We start from the raw sequence: 15,012 nt of genomic DNA on the forward strand, positions 1-15,012 counted from the left end.
TTGGAGGCGTTGGTTTATTAGCTGTATAAGAGCTGCATCATGTTCTAATTTGAAACGTACAATGTGCATATAAATGTTCAGCTATGGTACATTTGCACCTACTCAGGTCTTTAAACACGAAGCTCAAGACAGCACATCTGCATTTCTTTGTCTTGAGCTTTGCATTGATTTTCTATTGCTGAATAAAAATTACCACCAACATAGTGGCTTAAAACAAGACAAAATTAATATCTCATATTTTCACAGTTGTCTTCAATCAAGAAGTTTCTGTGGCCCTGGCATCTGTTGTGGTGCCAATTCACTGTATGTGTCAGGAGGTCATCCTCTTTAGCAACTAATCTAATTCTTCGTGCTCACTGACCTGAGCTCCTGAATATGTTAGACCCAGGAATGTCTTTTGACTGATGCTTCATGATCAGAAATGCAAACCAAATTTCAATTCAATCAGTATTTTTTTAAATAGTGAAAAACAATAATTTACATTTTTCAGCCATTATTTTCTTCCAGGTTCTGTGCAAACATTTTTATAAACATTAAGCCTCTCTGCAAGATGAGGAAACTAAGAAGAAAGAGGTTTCATTATTTGTCTAAGTCAGATGGCTAGAAATAATCCGAGTCCACATTCAAGTCTGAGGCCCTCTGAAACCAAATCTCTACTCTACTGTCATTCATTATCTCTTCTTATGATTTTTCCATCTTGCCAAATATCAAAAGACCTGTTCCATCCTCCTGCATAGTCATTCCTCAGGCTTTCAGTTATGCAATCAGATCAGCTTCTGGTCAACCTGGTAAGTTAAAGTTGGATGCACTGATTAATACTCACTAGACTCTTCAGTCACGAATAGTTTGGTTATCTGGTAAGTTAGAAATATTTAAGCTTGTCATCAATATTTTTATGCATAAGTATGTTTAAGTACTCAGAACCTAAAATTAGTTATAAATTAAAGAAATTCTTAATCTGACATCGAACATGTATAGAATTTTTTGTATGTAAAAATACATACATGAAGATGATTAATATGTGTGTGTGTGTGTGTGTGTGTTCAAGTCAGAGGTTCAAGACCTGAAGGACCTCAGGCAAATGACTTAACATCTGTGGGCTTAGCCTTCCCCTGTGTACAATGGGGATAATGTTACCAGCTACACCTCAAGATTATTCTATACACACACACACACACACACACACACACACACATATATAATCACTATCACCGTCATCACTAGCAAATATAAACTCCTCTGTGTCAGATATGGTGCTAGCTTTTACATAAATCAACTGCTTTCAACTTCATGAAAATTTTCAAAATAAATTTTAATAAGGCTAATTTTATCAACGAAGAAACTGAGGCCCAGAAAAGCTAAATAACTTACTGAAAGTCCTATCACTAGTAAGTATTAGTGCTAGAATTTGAACATTTTCTACTTTTTTCATGTATGTCATGTAGTCTGGCAGGCAGCAACCCTGCTTTTTAATCCTTCAGTATTTTCCCCAGTGCTTAGCCTCGTGTTCTGTAAATCTGAGGTGACCAAGAAACATTTTTTGATTGCAGGTGAAATTTCATAGAAATTAATCTTGAAGAGAGAGAAGACTAGAGAAGACTACAGAATGTTCACATCATTTGTTTCTACAAACTGTGTCTTGAAAAAATTTGGAGAATTCATCCCTGCAAAGATCATAAGCATTATATTAGCAATATCAACTATCAGTATTGTCTTGAGGAATGAAAATAAAAATTTGCATTTGGAAAATTCTTTAAGTTTGATGTATTTTTACAATTGTCTTCAATCAAGAAAATCAAAAATGGTTTTCATTAATAACATTATAGGTGCATCTCCCTACAATACTATGCTAATGAACAGGAAGGACTGACCAACCACCTTAAACTGGAAAACTTTAGCACAAATACACTAGTTTAGAAAAACTCAGCCAGCAACAGGGTATAGTTCACCTAGTTTCTGTAACGTTTTGTAAAGAATGGCTTTGGAAGTTCTCCTGCTTAGCTAAGTAGGCATATTTGGGTGCGGTGAGCTGTTTCAAGCAAGCCATTTCAATTATGCAGGAGTATAAACTACTTTATTTTACATTGTAAACAGCATTTTCAATCTTGTACTGCAATTATACATTGAATGTAGAATCAAATCAGAATACAGAAATCCCAAAGACTGCTGGCAGGAATAGAAAAGGGACCTGATTCTCTAAACAAGGGCATAATTTTCCAGCAGCTGGCTTGGCTTTCCCAGCAGCCAAGTTAAATTCTTGCTACACGGGCAAGTTCTACAGATGTCAATTGTGATCAGTTCATTCATGGAAAAACCCTGGCACTAAATATGTCCAGCAGTTATGTCTTCTTTTCTCACTCTTAGAATCAATTCTTCATGCAGAGTAGTGGAGCATGGGACACAGCAGTAATGATGTGGTGAAAAGCATGGGTATTAGAATGGATCAGTCTGGGTTCAAGTCAGAGGTTCAACACCTGGAGGACCTCAGGCAAATGACTTAACATCTGTGGGTTTAGCCTTCCCCTGTGTACAATGGGGATAATGTTACCAGCTACTCCTCAAGATTATTCTATGTATAAAAAGATATAATATGCCAAAAGATCTTATCTCAGTGCTTGGCAGCATAATTCCTCAACAAATATTAATATTTCTGGGTTTACTTTCTGAATGGTGGTGTAAGGATCTCACCAATGAAATGACAATAACTGGTGAGAAATGTTTTTCAAAAATTAAAATCCCTAGATAAAGTCCTAAAGACATAAAGGACATGAAAAATTATTTTTTCGAGTCTACTAAGTCAGGGTGAAAACAGTGAGAGACTATGTCACTGGACCACTCCCAGCTCCCAGCTCCCACTCCTGCAGCTCAGAACGATGGAAGCTCCACTCTGGGCAGGTCAAGCCAAGAACACTAGACTCTCTCGCCCCAGATCACTGTCAAGAGATGTGGTTTCTAGTTAGGAAAGGAAGGCTGCTGGTATACCTCAACTGCTAGTTATGAGGCCAAATAAATGCCAGGCAACTGCCTCTAAGAGATCAGAGACATTTAAGCCAAAGGATGTTGTTAAAAAAAATGGAGATTTTATTGATAAACAATTAAGAGGAGGCTAGCAGCTGTATGAGAGCCACAAGCTAAATCACACACTAACTAGGAGTCTATCAGAGAACTGGAGAAAGAGATAGCTAAGAACCCTACAGGAGACAGAGTAAGCCCAAGACCGGCCTCAAAACTACCCTGCATAGTTATCCTGAGTTTACATAGGTCAGACTGAGAGCAAATTATGCCTTACCACATTGCTGTAAACAACACAGCAAACCCGCCTCGATTAGTGAAGGGTAAAAACTGGGTGTGATGCCAACAGAGGCAGCCAGGGTAAGAGGAAGAGATAGTCAAGGGAGTCCTCTTAAAACCCGTCACCCCAGGCTTGCCCTCTGAGGAGTGACATCAGAGGTTTCACACAGCAGGGGAAAAGAATTCACTAAAATAGTTCAGCCAAGTCCACACACACACACACACACACAGTCAACAACAACAATCACAAGCTTTGAAGGAAGATTAGTATCCAGATTTGCTACAATATATTATCTAGCATGCTTAGTTTCCAAAAAACTTTTTAAAATATGCAGAGACAAGAAAGTCGTATTCATACAAAGAGGGAGAAAAGAGGCAACATAAATGGTTTCGAAAGGGCCCAGAATCAGCTGTAGAACACAAAGACTTCAAAGAGGCTACAGTAGATGTGTTCAAAGTACTGAAGGTAACTCTGCTTCAGAGAGTAAAGGAAGGCACAAGGACAAGGACTCAAAAAGCAGAGTAGACAAGTGAAGAGACAAATAAGAACCAAGTGAAAATTTTGTTGCTGGAAAGTAAAATATTGAAATTAAAAAATCACGAGAGGAGCTCTGCAGTAGATTTAACATGGTGCAAGAATCACATAGCCATCCAACAATGGGACGCACATTCTTCTCACGTGCACGTGGAGCACTTTCAGAGGTAGACCATACACTGAGTCATAAGCCCCAATAATACAAATATACTTGAAGAAAGTTTGACAGAGATTATGAAATCTGAAGGATAGAGAAAAAAATGAAGGAAAATGAACACAGATTCAGAAACACAGCATACCATTCATCAGAACAACATATATATAATGGAAATACCATAAAGAGAGGTGAGGGGGGAAAGGGAGCAGAAAGACTATTTCATGAAATAATGTCCAAATACTTCCTAAATTGGAAGAAAAATATTAACCAACACTGAAGAAGCTCAATGAACTTCATGTGATACAAACTCAAAGAGGGTAGCACCCAGACACATCGCAGTAAAAATGTTGAAAGTCAAAGACCAAAAAAAAAAAAAAAAAAAAAAAATCTTGAAAGCAGCAATAGAAAAATGGTACATCACATACAGGGAAACCACAATCAGAAAAAAATTCTGACTTTTTATCAGAAATAAGGTAGGCCAGACTGCAGTGGGATGACATATTTAAAGTTCTAAGAGGAAGAAACAAACAACTCTGTAAACAAGAATTTTAAATTCACAAAAACTATCCTTCAAAAATAGAGATACTATAAAGTCATTCCCAGACAAAGAAAAAACAGGCATTTTTGCTACCAGTCTTAGAGAAACACTAAAGGAAGTTCTTCGGAAAGTAAGTGACCTCAGACGTTGACTGGAATCCAAACAGCCTTGGTAAAGGCAATTCTGTAGGTAATTTTAGAAGTCAGTCCAACTGCTGCTTCTTCTCTTTCTTCTTTTAACTAATTTTAAAAGCAACTGCGTAACACTATACATACGTAATTGTGTTGTTGGGCCTGTAACACATATAAGCACTGTGTCTGACAATAAGACAAAAGGGGGAGGTGGGAGCAAAGGAGCATGGGAATGGCACCAGATGGTAACTAGAATCCACGGGAACGAGGAGCAGAATGAGACAGTAAATGAGGAGATAAACATAGCAAACTGTAAACGTACACATGTTCTCCTTTCTCTTTTCTCTTTTTTAAAAGACACCCATTTACGTAACATGATATTCATAACATTGTACTGTTGGGTTTATAAGATATAAAAGAAAGGTGTATAACCATCATATCACAAAAGGTGGAAAGGGGATCAGAGCTGCGGGAACACATTTCTATGTCTCACTTGAAGTACATTCTAGTAAGTTAAGACGAGTGTGATAGGCCATGAAGCAATCACTAAGAAAAAAATGTCTTAAAAAAGTTTTTGTCTGGCTTCTTTTACTCAGAGTAATATTTTGAAGGTTCACCTATACCATTTTGTATTTTACCAAGTCTGTTACTTTTTAATGCTTAGTTGTATTCCATTGTATGAATGTACCACAATTTGTCTACCTAGTCTCTTGCTTACTTTGAATAGCATGATTCACTTTATTTTTATTAACTAAGTCTACTGATTGGTTAAACATTAGGCCAAATTGTCTCTTTGTTAATTGGATCAAAAGTGGTGGTTAATAATGCACTCTAGAAGATAAACTTCTTACAACTCAATTTAACAATGTGTATTCTATGGAAAACAGTCTTATGAACTGATTTTTTACAAAGAAAGTTTCCACTATCAAGTAAAATTGAGAACCTCAACAATCTCTCACAAGCACATCATCTTATTACAAGTGTTGAGATAACCTGCAGATAAAGAACCCTGTTTATCTTAGCTTGCCCTAGGATGAATAATTGTGATAATTCCAATGTAATATTCTGACATTTCCAGAAACAGAAAGTACACATGTAGCATGATTTAGTGTTGCTATTTACTGGAAAGATGCAGTATAAACATAGAATAGTGTGGAAATTAATATCTTTGGTGATTCAGATGTTTAACTATGACATCCAATCCAGGTAGGGAGGGAAGTCTGACCAGGTGAGAGCTGGCAAGCTGAGAAAGGATGGAATGTTTACCCATTAGAGGAATGAGGGGAAGGGAGGACTCTATACAGTGGAAGAATGAGTCAGTTTTTCTTAGGAGTCCTAGAAGGACAGGAGGTTGTAGTTAAACTCTGAAGAATCTTAAGATTTTGTAGGTGGGAAATGGCAAAGTTTAGAATTTGTATGGTTGAAATAGGATAATGGTCTCCAAGTGAGTTGGAGAAGAAACTGTGAGCTGAATGTTGAATAAGTTATTCAAGTAGAGTTTTAAAGGCCCCAAGAGTATGGAAATACTTGAGGAGGTAAATGAATACATTAGGCAGCAAAGTATATCAATAGAAGATGCCAAAAAGCAGGGTGAAGACTCATGGAACGTGGCACCATACACCTCAAAGGAAGAGAGGATTTTACAAAAGAGAGGAGGAATATTGTTCTGGAAAGTATGCTATAGTAGGAGGTATGTGGACTGAGGGAGGAGGAGCAGTTTCACCTGAAACGAGGGTAACGGGGACTGGGTTTGCAAAGAGGGAGTCAGATTTTGGCCAGAGCAAAAGGGAAAGTAGACTGTCTGTCAAAAGATTTGAAAAGTAGGGGTGTTCGCACTGTAGCAGCTTCAGGGGGGCATCACAGAAATGGATGGGAAGGAGAGGAGTGGAAGTCAGCCAGAGAAGAGGAAGTAGAGAGAAGCACTGGGTAGGGAGTCTAGGGGAGCACAGATGATGAGCAGGAGACAAGACTGTGGTTCCATGCATAGGCACTGGAGTTAATCCATCTTGGTTCAGATCCTAGTTCCACTGAGTCACTAGTTGTGTATCCCTTGGAAAATTGCTAAACTCTCTAAGTCTGTTTCCTTATCTCTCAAATGGGAAGAACTCAATGAGATAATAGTACAAATTTTCTATACAGTGCCTTAGACACATATACACCTAATTAAATTATGAATACATTTACATTGTAACTTCAGGAGACCAAGGCTGCCAAGTAGGTGAAACATAGCAGAATTAGCTAAGCTAAAGGCTCAGGGTTTCAAGCGGATCAGCCCTTTCTCCTGAGGTTTGCGATGTGGCATATTTGGTATATGTAAAAGCGCTAGGGTGGAGATAAGGGCAGGTGGAGAAAGGGGATAAAGGGGAGAAACTAAAAAGCCATGGAGAAGAGCAGAAATGGCCGAGTAGGGGGCACTTTGAAGGTCAATGTCACACCCCTCAACAAAGCATGCCTGTACCTGTGTGACTACGGCCTCCTGGTAAAGGGATCTTAGACTTTTCAGCTCAAACAATTACATAGCTGAGACTTCCATAAGAATTTTCATTTCTTTTTTTTTTTTTCCTTTTTAGATTTTCACATGAGGATAGTTAACATGGGTCAATAGTAAGATTTTCCTACAAGGAACTGTGAAAAATTATGACCTCTGAGAGTTAAAATGTAGAATTAACGTATAATGCCAGAGATCCAAGATAAGCAAAAACATCTTAAAGAGATGGAAAGCCTCAAAGGACTTGACCCAAGGGATTAACTTCTCTGTAGAGAGGAAAGTGTCCATCAGGAAGCAGCTCATCTGCCAGGAGTGCAGAAAGGAAGAGCGGAAGAGGTAAACCTTGGCAGCACCTGTCCTCTACCATTCACTGTGAAGGGTGTCCTGATATAAAGCCTCAAGATCCCAGCCCCTGTGGCAAACTGATCTCTACTGTGGAGACGGTTTCATGAAGACATCACAGGTTATACCTCGTGCTGTTAAACACAGAGCAGTGCAACTCATCCGCTAACCTGGCCCTCTTCCTTGCTCAGCAGACAGACACAGGTTGTAATGTGGCTTCCCATGTAGATCTGCTTAGTGTGGTCAACCTGAGGCAAATGTGCTCAGCTTTATGACAGTCATATTTCTCACTGTAAATCAATAAGATAGCCTTTGCTTTTTACATCTTGATTTGTGAGAATTCAATCCAAAAAGACAGATAGGTTTTCAAGATGTTAACAAAATAGTGTCTCTGAGTTGGCAAGGGTGAAGGCTAGACTGTACACTGTGGTGAATTCTCCAAGCCAAGGATATCTTGTGAGCCAGCCAGCTTTTTCCTTGGAGCCTTTGACCTTTCTGTGTCCTTAGCTTCAAACTTCTACCATCTCCTACTCAGAAATATATGCCTAAAGCAATGGAAAGATTTTGTTTACTTTTCCAAGCAAAGATAAAATTCTCTTAGTAGGGTTGTTTTTCTCTCCAAGCCCAGGAAAATGCTAAATAAAGATCACATCAATTATTAAAGGAGTTCTACAGAAAAACAAGTGAATTTTTCCTTTAAGCTTTCAGTCACATTTACTAAGGTGTCAAACCAGCTCATTTTTACTGTGGTACATTATTTAGAAGGGAGTTCAGATGCAATAATCTATATTTTCAATGATGCACACTAATGATTTTAGTAAATTGCCATATTATTATTGTTCTGTTTTAGCAAACACTGTATCTAAACGGTATCCTCTGTGTTTCAAGGCAGATAAAATAAGCTCATTTATGCTAATACCTATCTTCTTGACAGTAAATTTTCCTAATGTATTAATTATGACTCCAGATAGACCAATGATTATTTCATATATTCTAATTAGGGATCACTTTATTCAGTCAGCCATACACATCAGTAAACAAGTGGAATGAATTCCCCAGGGAGATTACAAAAAGACAATGATTCCCTTTCCACTACAGCCTGGAGAATTTACCCCACAATCAAGGAGTAATTAGAGGAGAAAATGAAGAGTCAGAAAACATTTTTGCAGGTGTGAGCACTTGGCAAGACACGTTTCTTTGCAAGGATGAAATGAAAATGGACATCTTCATTACTTATCATATACAGGGAGATACATTAGCTATCATGGCCTCCTTTCAGAAGTAAGCAAGAAATACAATCAAATTAGTTGCTTTTGTAGGAGAACAGATTGGAATGTAAATATCTCATTTAAATGCTAGATTCCCAGAAGGGAGAAAGATGAAACTAACTCAGCATTTTTCTAATTATTTATTCCTTTATTATAGAGATTTATCCCCTCAAGATCAAGCTAACTAATATTAATTTTTGATGCTACCATGTGCAATAGGAGCCCTCATTCCATTTTTTTTTTTTGGTCCATGATCTTGTGATTAATATAAAGAGAAGAGGTAGTAGTGGGAAGAGGGAGATTCATTAAACTGGCTGATTTAACTACTATCTGTATTTGGATTTCCCATTTATCATCCTATTTTTAGCTGTCAAAGACATTTTCAAAAATTATTGTGTAGAAGAAAATGGTATGGCTTTAAAATACATGCATTTGTTATGTATGTTTTTTCTCATCAAGGCAGTGTCATGAGTGCAAACTGCATTCTTCCAGTACTGCTTCTAGACTTGTTTTGAGCTAATTTGCTCATGGTCAGCTATTGTTATGCAGCATCAGTAAATACAATCTCATAATTAACAACGATCCACATTACTTAAGGTGAAATACTCAGAGGTCCTTTAGTTCACCTTACGGGCTTGGAAGTAGAGCATTTTAATTATCTGAAAAGCAGTCAAACAGCAAATCAAACATTAAAAGACCAAAAGCTTCTTTATAAAATCACAATTCAGCCTCTGGGCTTTCATAATAATTTGTTTTTCTGACCATGAAGCCTCTGGAAAAAGTCAGCAAATCATTCTGTTAGTTCTAATGGAGGAATGAAGTCTTGAACTCGTGAACAACTGAGTGAAGGAAGGGATAAAGGTCCCAGCTTATTAAAATTAGTGTCAATCAGCTTAGACAGGTAATCAATACCTGTCCACTTACGTTGTTCAGCCAGGCATAGCACTCAAAAATCAGCCCCATATCTATTTTAGTTTGACTGACACTTTACTAGGAATAAATTGTGGGTGGGTAAGTTGGGTTATTTTGGAAAAAATCCTTGGGAAAAAATTTGCCTGAAGAGTTGTAAGCCTTAAGCAGTTAGCTGTGGTTCTCCTGTTACACCAACCTGGATTGATAATGAGAGGAAGTTATAAAAAAAGAACCTGGAAGAGTAATGTTCAAGAGCATAAACTTTGACAATATCTTTTGAAGCCTAAAAATTTTTTTGTTTAAACATGTTTGCTAATGGGTTATGGGTATTTATGACATCATAATAAATGCTTCAGGAGCAGGGATTATTTTTAAAAGATCATAATTCTATTTCTTAAAAAAGGTCCATATTTAGACATAGGCCAATCATTTAATATTTAATCCAATAGCTCATGGATGCTGTATTGAGTGGTTATGACGAATGACTGTCTCCACTTGGTGGTTAGGCTATCATATGGTTCACTTCCTCCCCAATACTAAGTCCTAATTTCCAGATGTATGTTCCTCAAAAGCCATTAGAGGGAACCATCTAGAAACTGAAATTCTCATTTAATCTTGAAGGTCCACAGGCATATGAGATTCATACACACACACACACACACACACACACACACACAAAGGAAAAGAAAGGGGAGAGAGAGCAACAGATGTATGTATTGTACACTCAGCATCTGTGAAAAGTAAATATTAGAATAGGTGTTGGAAAGGACAGTAGAACAACTAGCTCAGCCATTTTATTTTATAAAAGATGATACAGATTTTTCCCAAGAACATCGGCTACTTAAAGGCAAAGCACAAACTTGAGGGGATATTCTTGTTCAGTGTTCATTCCACTGCATTCATAAACCATATTTTTTTCAGGCCCTATAATAGATATTTTCATTTTCCCTTAAACATTTTATGCAGATAAATTAATAAAATATGGATGTATTTAAGCCTGGAATGAGGTTATCTCAAGCTTTGGGTCACTTTGAAACAATCGTTTATTTTGGGTGTGCAGATTTCTCCTCTCAGATTACTTGTATAATAATAACAGATATCATAACATATCTCCATAAGACGAAATGCTGCTTATATTCAGTGAAATTCCATTACAACAGCATTTAAGGAATGACCCCAGCAAGCTTTCAGCTTTAACCATCCAATAACTCTACTATAAAGGAAAAATTAACCATCCCTTTAAAGGGTAAAAGCCACTTTCAGAACTATAATTTCTTATTAACTTATTTCTTATTTAGTTAGATAGGAGACAGCTTTATGCTTTTCCAGCACATGTAGAAAAGTCTCCTCAGAAATAAATAAAACAGTCATAAAAATAAACTCTATTATATGTATTGTAATACATAGGCCCAAGGCCTTTTAAAAACAAAGACACAAGAGATGCTAAGTGCCAAGAGACAGTAAGTCCACTGCCACCTAGGAACAAGGTGAAGGCCATTCTTATATCAAAGCAGCAGTAGCGGGTGGTGTCAAAAGCACAGATCTTGAATACGTGGCCATGCTAATCCCACTGCTTGGGGGTGAATCTGGGCTACCCACTTAATAGCCATGTGGCTCTGCACAGGTAATGCAACCTCTACTTCAGTGTTCTGATTACTGGTGTCGTAGAACCAGTAATGACACCTCTCGTTATCAAGATTTCTGTGAGAGTTAAATCCATCAAAGAGAATTAGTTAAATAGCACACAGTGAGCACTTGATAGTTACATGCTGCTATGACAATTATTACTATTAAGTTCCTTTCTTCTTGGTACTGGCCCACCTTTCATCACTTAGGGAGGTCAGATCTTAGCAACGGAAGTCTGAGCCATTGGCCAAAATTAATCTTCATATTTCAAAAAGAAAATTAGGGACTGCAAAAAAATTTGATTCAGTTGAAAGACAAGTGGGGTTTTTTTCCATTTTCAAGTCATATTTGCACTGCTAAATTACCTATTAGGGTGAATCATCAACATATTAAATACATTATGGTAGAAGACACAATTCTGAACTTAAACATAAAATTCCTTGGCTGAAATATCAATTCTAGGTTAAAACTATAGGTTTGCTTTGGGCCTAAATAAAAAAACATAAAAACAAAAAACCAGTTTATGAGGCATCTTGCATAAACAATCTCTAGTTTAAATTCAGTGACAGTTTAATTCTAGAGCTGCATTCATCTAACAGACTCAAAAACATTTGCAAACAGGTACTGTATCATTATCCTCGTTCTACGGAGACGCTAAAGCATAGGCCAAGATTAGTGTTTTGAGGCAACTAACCAAGCATTCCCTGGCCTGCTGCTGTGTACTGATGAGTGTCCTAGGAGTTAAGGTAAATCTGAAAGTGTCTCAATTACTGCCATTTTCTTAAAAATGCTAATTGAAGTAGAAGACGAGTGGGCCCTACAAATCCTGTCTAACATACCTGTGCAGTATCTAGCACTATGCCAGTTGCAAAGGGGGATATCAAGGTTATTGAAATTGGATGCCTCTCCTCAAAGAGCACGTGTTTTGCTGAGGAGATAATCATAATGATAATGGCTAATGTATTCTGAGTGCTTGCTGTCAACCATTATAGTAAGTTCTTTGTATGAGCTGTGTCACTTTCTTTTGATAACCGCCCTACAGTTCAGTACACGTTTACCCAATTCATAGTAAGAAAACCAAGGATTAGAGAGATGGGGAGATTTCCTCAAGGTTACATAATAGTGGTTGGGGGGAGGCTAATAACTCATTCGCCTCAGCGCACGTAGGCCTTCTTGGTTCTCCCTGTTGGTGGGGCTCTGAAATCCCCAACAAGACAGCCCTGAGCCTCTGGTGACTGGATGCAACATTCCTTCAGGAGCTTCACATGTAAACCCTCATAGCCTCCTCTCTTTCTGTTTGCTCCTTCCTTGAAGATTTTTGCATATAGGTAAGTATCCTGGCTTTTGACAGATTCAATAACCTACTCTCTTCCAATGATCTCATCCTCCAACTCTATCCAGCAATCCATTCCCTTAACTGGGATCACTAACACTGCTTTCATTATGGCAATCAAGGATCACAGTCTGCAACCACCACCTCCTATCTTTTTTGCCCACAGCCTCTACTCCAGACTCACAACAATTTTTCAAACCCGTGTAAATGCAAGCCGTTAAAAATCCATCTTGTCGCTCTCTTAGGACCCTTATGTTCCCACTTCCCTCTTCATCCAGCTTGAATTCCATTGCCCAACCTAACTACTTGTTCCTCTTCCCTCTGATGTAGTTGCTTGGCAAAATCTAACCCCAGATAAGTTCAGTGCTTCATCTACATTGTTTTAGTTTAAGGTGTACAACATAGCTATTTGATTCCCTACTGGTAACCACTAGTTTGTCCTCTATAGAATCTTATTTAGGCTCATTAATTCAAATACCATCCAAATTCACATCTCTAGCCTGAACCTCTTCGCTAAACTCCACATACATATGGCTTACATTATATCTCCAATTAGATAGTTAATATAGCTTTCAAACCTTAAGATGAACTCATGAGTCCCTATTTCTTGTTTCTCTACTGTCTTCCCTGATTTTGTAAGTAGCAATGAATCCTTCAAGTTGACCTAGCCAAATAAAATCATAGAGGATTCCAAACATAAATCAGATTTTTCCACTTTTTCTCTCAAAATCACTTCATTGGCTTAAAGCCTATATGAGAGTCCCGCACAGCTGTGCTGACCTCTGGCCTTATCATCTGCCACTTTTCCCCTCCTTCACTCATCTCCAGCAACAATGGACTTGTGTCTGGTCCCTGAACATCACGCCACATGCTGAGGGGTCTGGACATATTTTATGAGAAAGGGGAAGTTATTGCAAAAATTTTACATCATACAATTTCTTCAAACAGGCCAGTCTTTGTTCTCCTGGGGTCTGGGAAACAGACAGCATCTAAAATTTGACACAGCAATTCCAATGATCTAAAACTTCCAATTCCTTTCAAAAAGACATTTTCTTCTTTCAATGGATTTCAATACCAATTATAATCACTGGGCTGAGTTTTGGGCAGTCAAAGCTATACTGAGAGAATTTGATTGCATACAGTAAAAATACATGTGTTTGATGAGTAGTACAGAGAATGAAGGCTGTAGAAATTTCATAAAAAAGGTTAAATGAATATGAGGTCAGAAAAGGTTTTATGAGAGAGACAGCTCTGTCACTATATTTTGAAGAGTAGCATCTGGATAAGTGGAAATAGAGGGATACTCACAGGAGGCAGGGTTCCTGCGCAAGGAGGCAGAATTTAAAGAGCAGGACATCATGAACAGTCAAATTGACTGAAAAAAAAAAAAGAGCTTATATTAGAAGGTAAAGTACATAAAATGTTTACACTTGGCTCCTCTAAATTTGATGAGCTTAATCCTTCTACATTCTGTAGGGTCTGTAAATTCAAATCCACATAGATTTAATGATAAGATTGTGGTAATTTGTGTGTATTTACAGCATCTTGGTCTGACTGTAATTTTTAGAGTAGAATATATTTACTCTCAAACTATGCAAATACTGAGTTTCTAATAGCCATTTTCTTTTCTTTTTAAGTGAAATAGCATTCACATGTCATGTTGTTTAGTTTAAAAATCAGCAGGTTATCAGGTAGCACTTTTCCTACAGTGTATTTGATTTGGTTTTAAGGCATAAATCAAATCATATCCGATTACCATTCAACTTGTGGGTAGTGCCATTGCAGAATAAAGAGCCGACAGAGAAATATGAACAAAGTCTCTTCCTCTTCCCTAATGCCCTCAAGATTTCACTTTCCAATTTATTGTCTCAGATTAAAAAAATAAACAAGCATCCACGCTCAGACACATTATGTCAATGATTTAGTATCAGCATCCTTCACCACCATTCATCAATTTTTTGCTCCATGTCAAGTCCTGCTTCCATAATCAATCTTCGGCTGTTTGTGACTGGGACTAAGCAACTTTTGTGCTTCCAAGACACTGTAAGTGAGTACAAACCAAGGAGAAAATAGATTATCCAAACACAAGTTTTGTTTGTGTTCTGACACAAGTACCCTTGCCATCATTTTTTTCCATGCATAGCATGATTTCCCAGTATCTCCTCAAAAGATAAAACCTCACTATCTCAGATTTTCAACAGCACAATGAAAATTGGCTTCCAGAAGCAAATTTGGCCAATTCTTTCGCTAAATTATTACAGCTTACGCCATATTTGCTAAAAAGGAAAGAAAAATTTCACTTAATAGCCATTTAGGATATGTAGATTTACTTTGTCACTTTTGTCTTTTAAGCATGAGAGCAGATGATCACATTTAGAGACAATAGGGAAT

At 37.5% G+C, this 15,012-nt stretch overlaps 1 long non-coding RNA gene across 1 annotated transcript in view; it reads right to left on the reverse strand.

Moving 5' to 3' along the window:
* Positions 1-13,996, reverse strand: part of LOC140698986 (uncharacterized) — a 93,052-nt gene extending 79,056 nt beyond the window's left edge. The window contains exon 1 of the long non-coding RNA XR_012076994.1: positions 13,930-13,996. This is a non-coding gene — a long non-coding RNA (uncharacterized lncRNA). The remainder of the gene's footprint in view (positions 1-13,929) is intronic.
* Between the last annotated feature and the right edge of the window lie 1,016 nt (positions 13,997-15,012).

Source organism: Vicugna pacos, chromosome 10 (genome assembly GCF_048564905.1).
Source record: "Vicugna pacos chromosome 10, VicPac4, whole genome shotgun sequence".
Lineage (NCBI taxonomy): Eukaryota > Metazoa > Chordata > Mammalia > Artiodactyla > Camelidae > Vicugna > Vicugna pacos.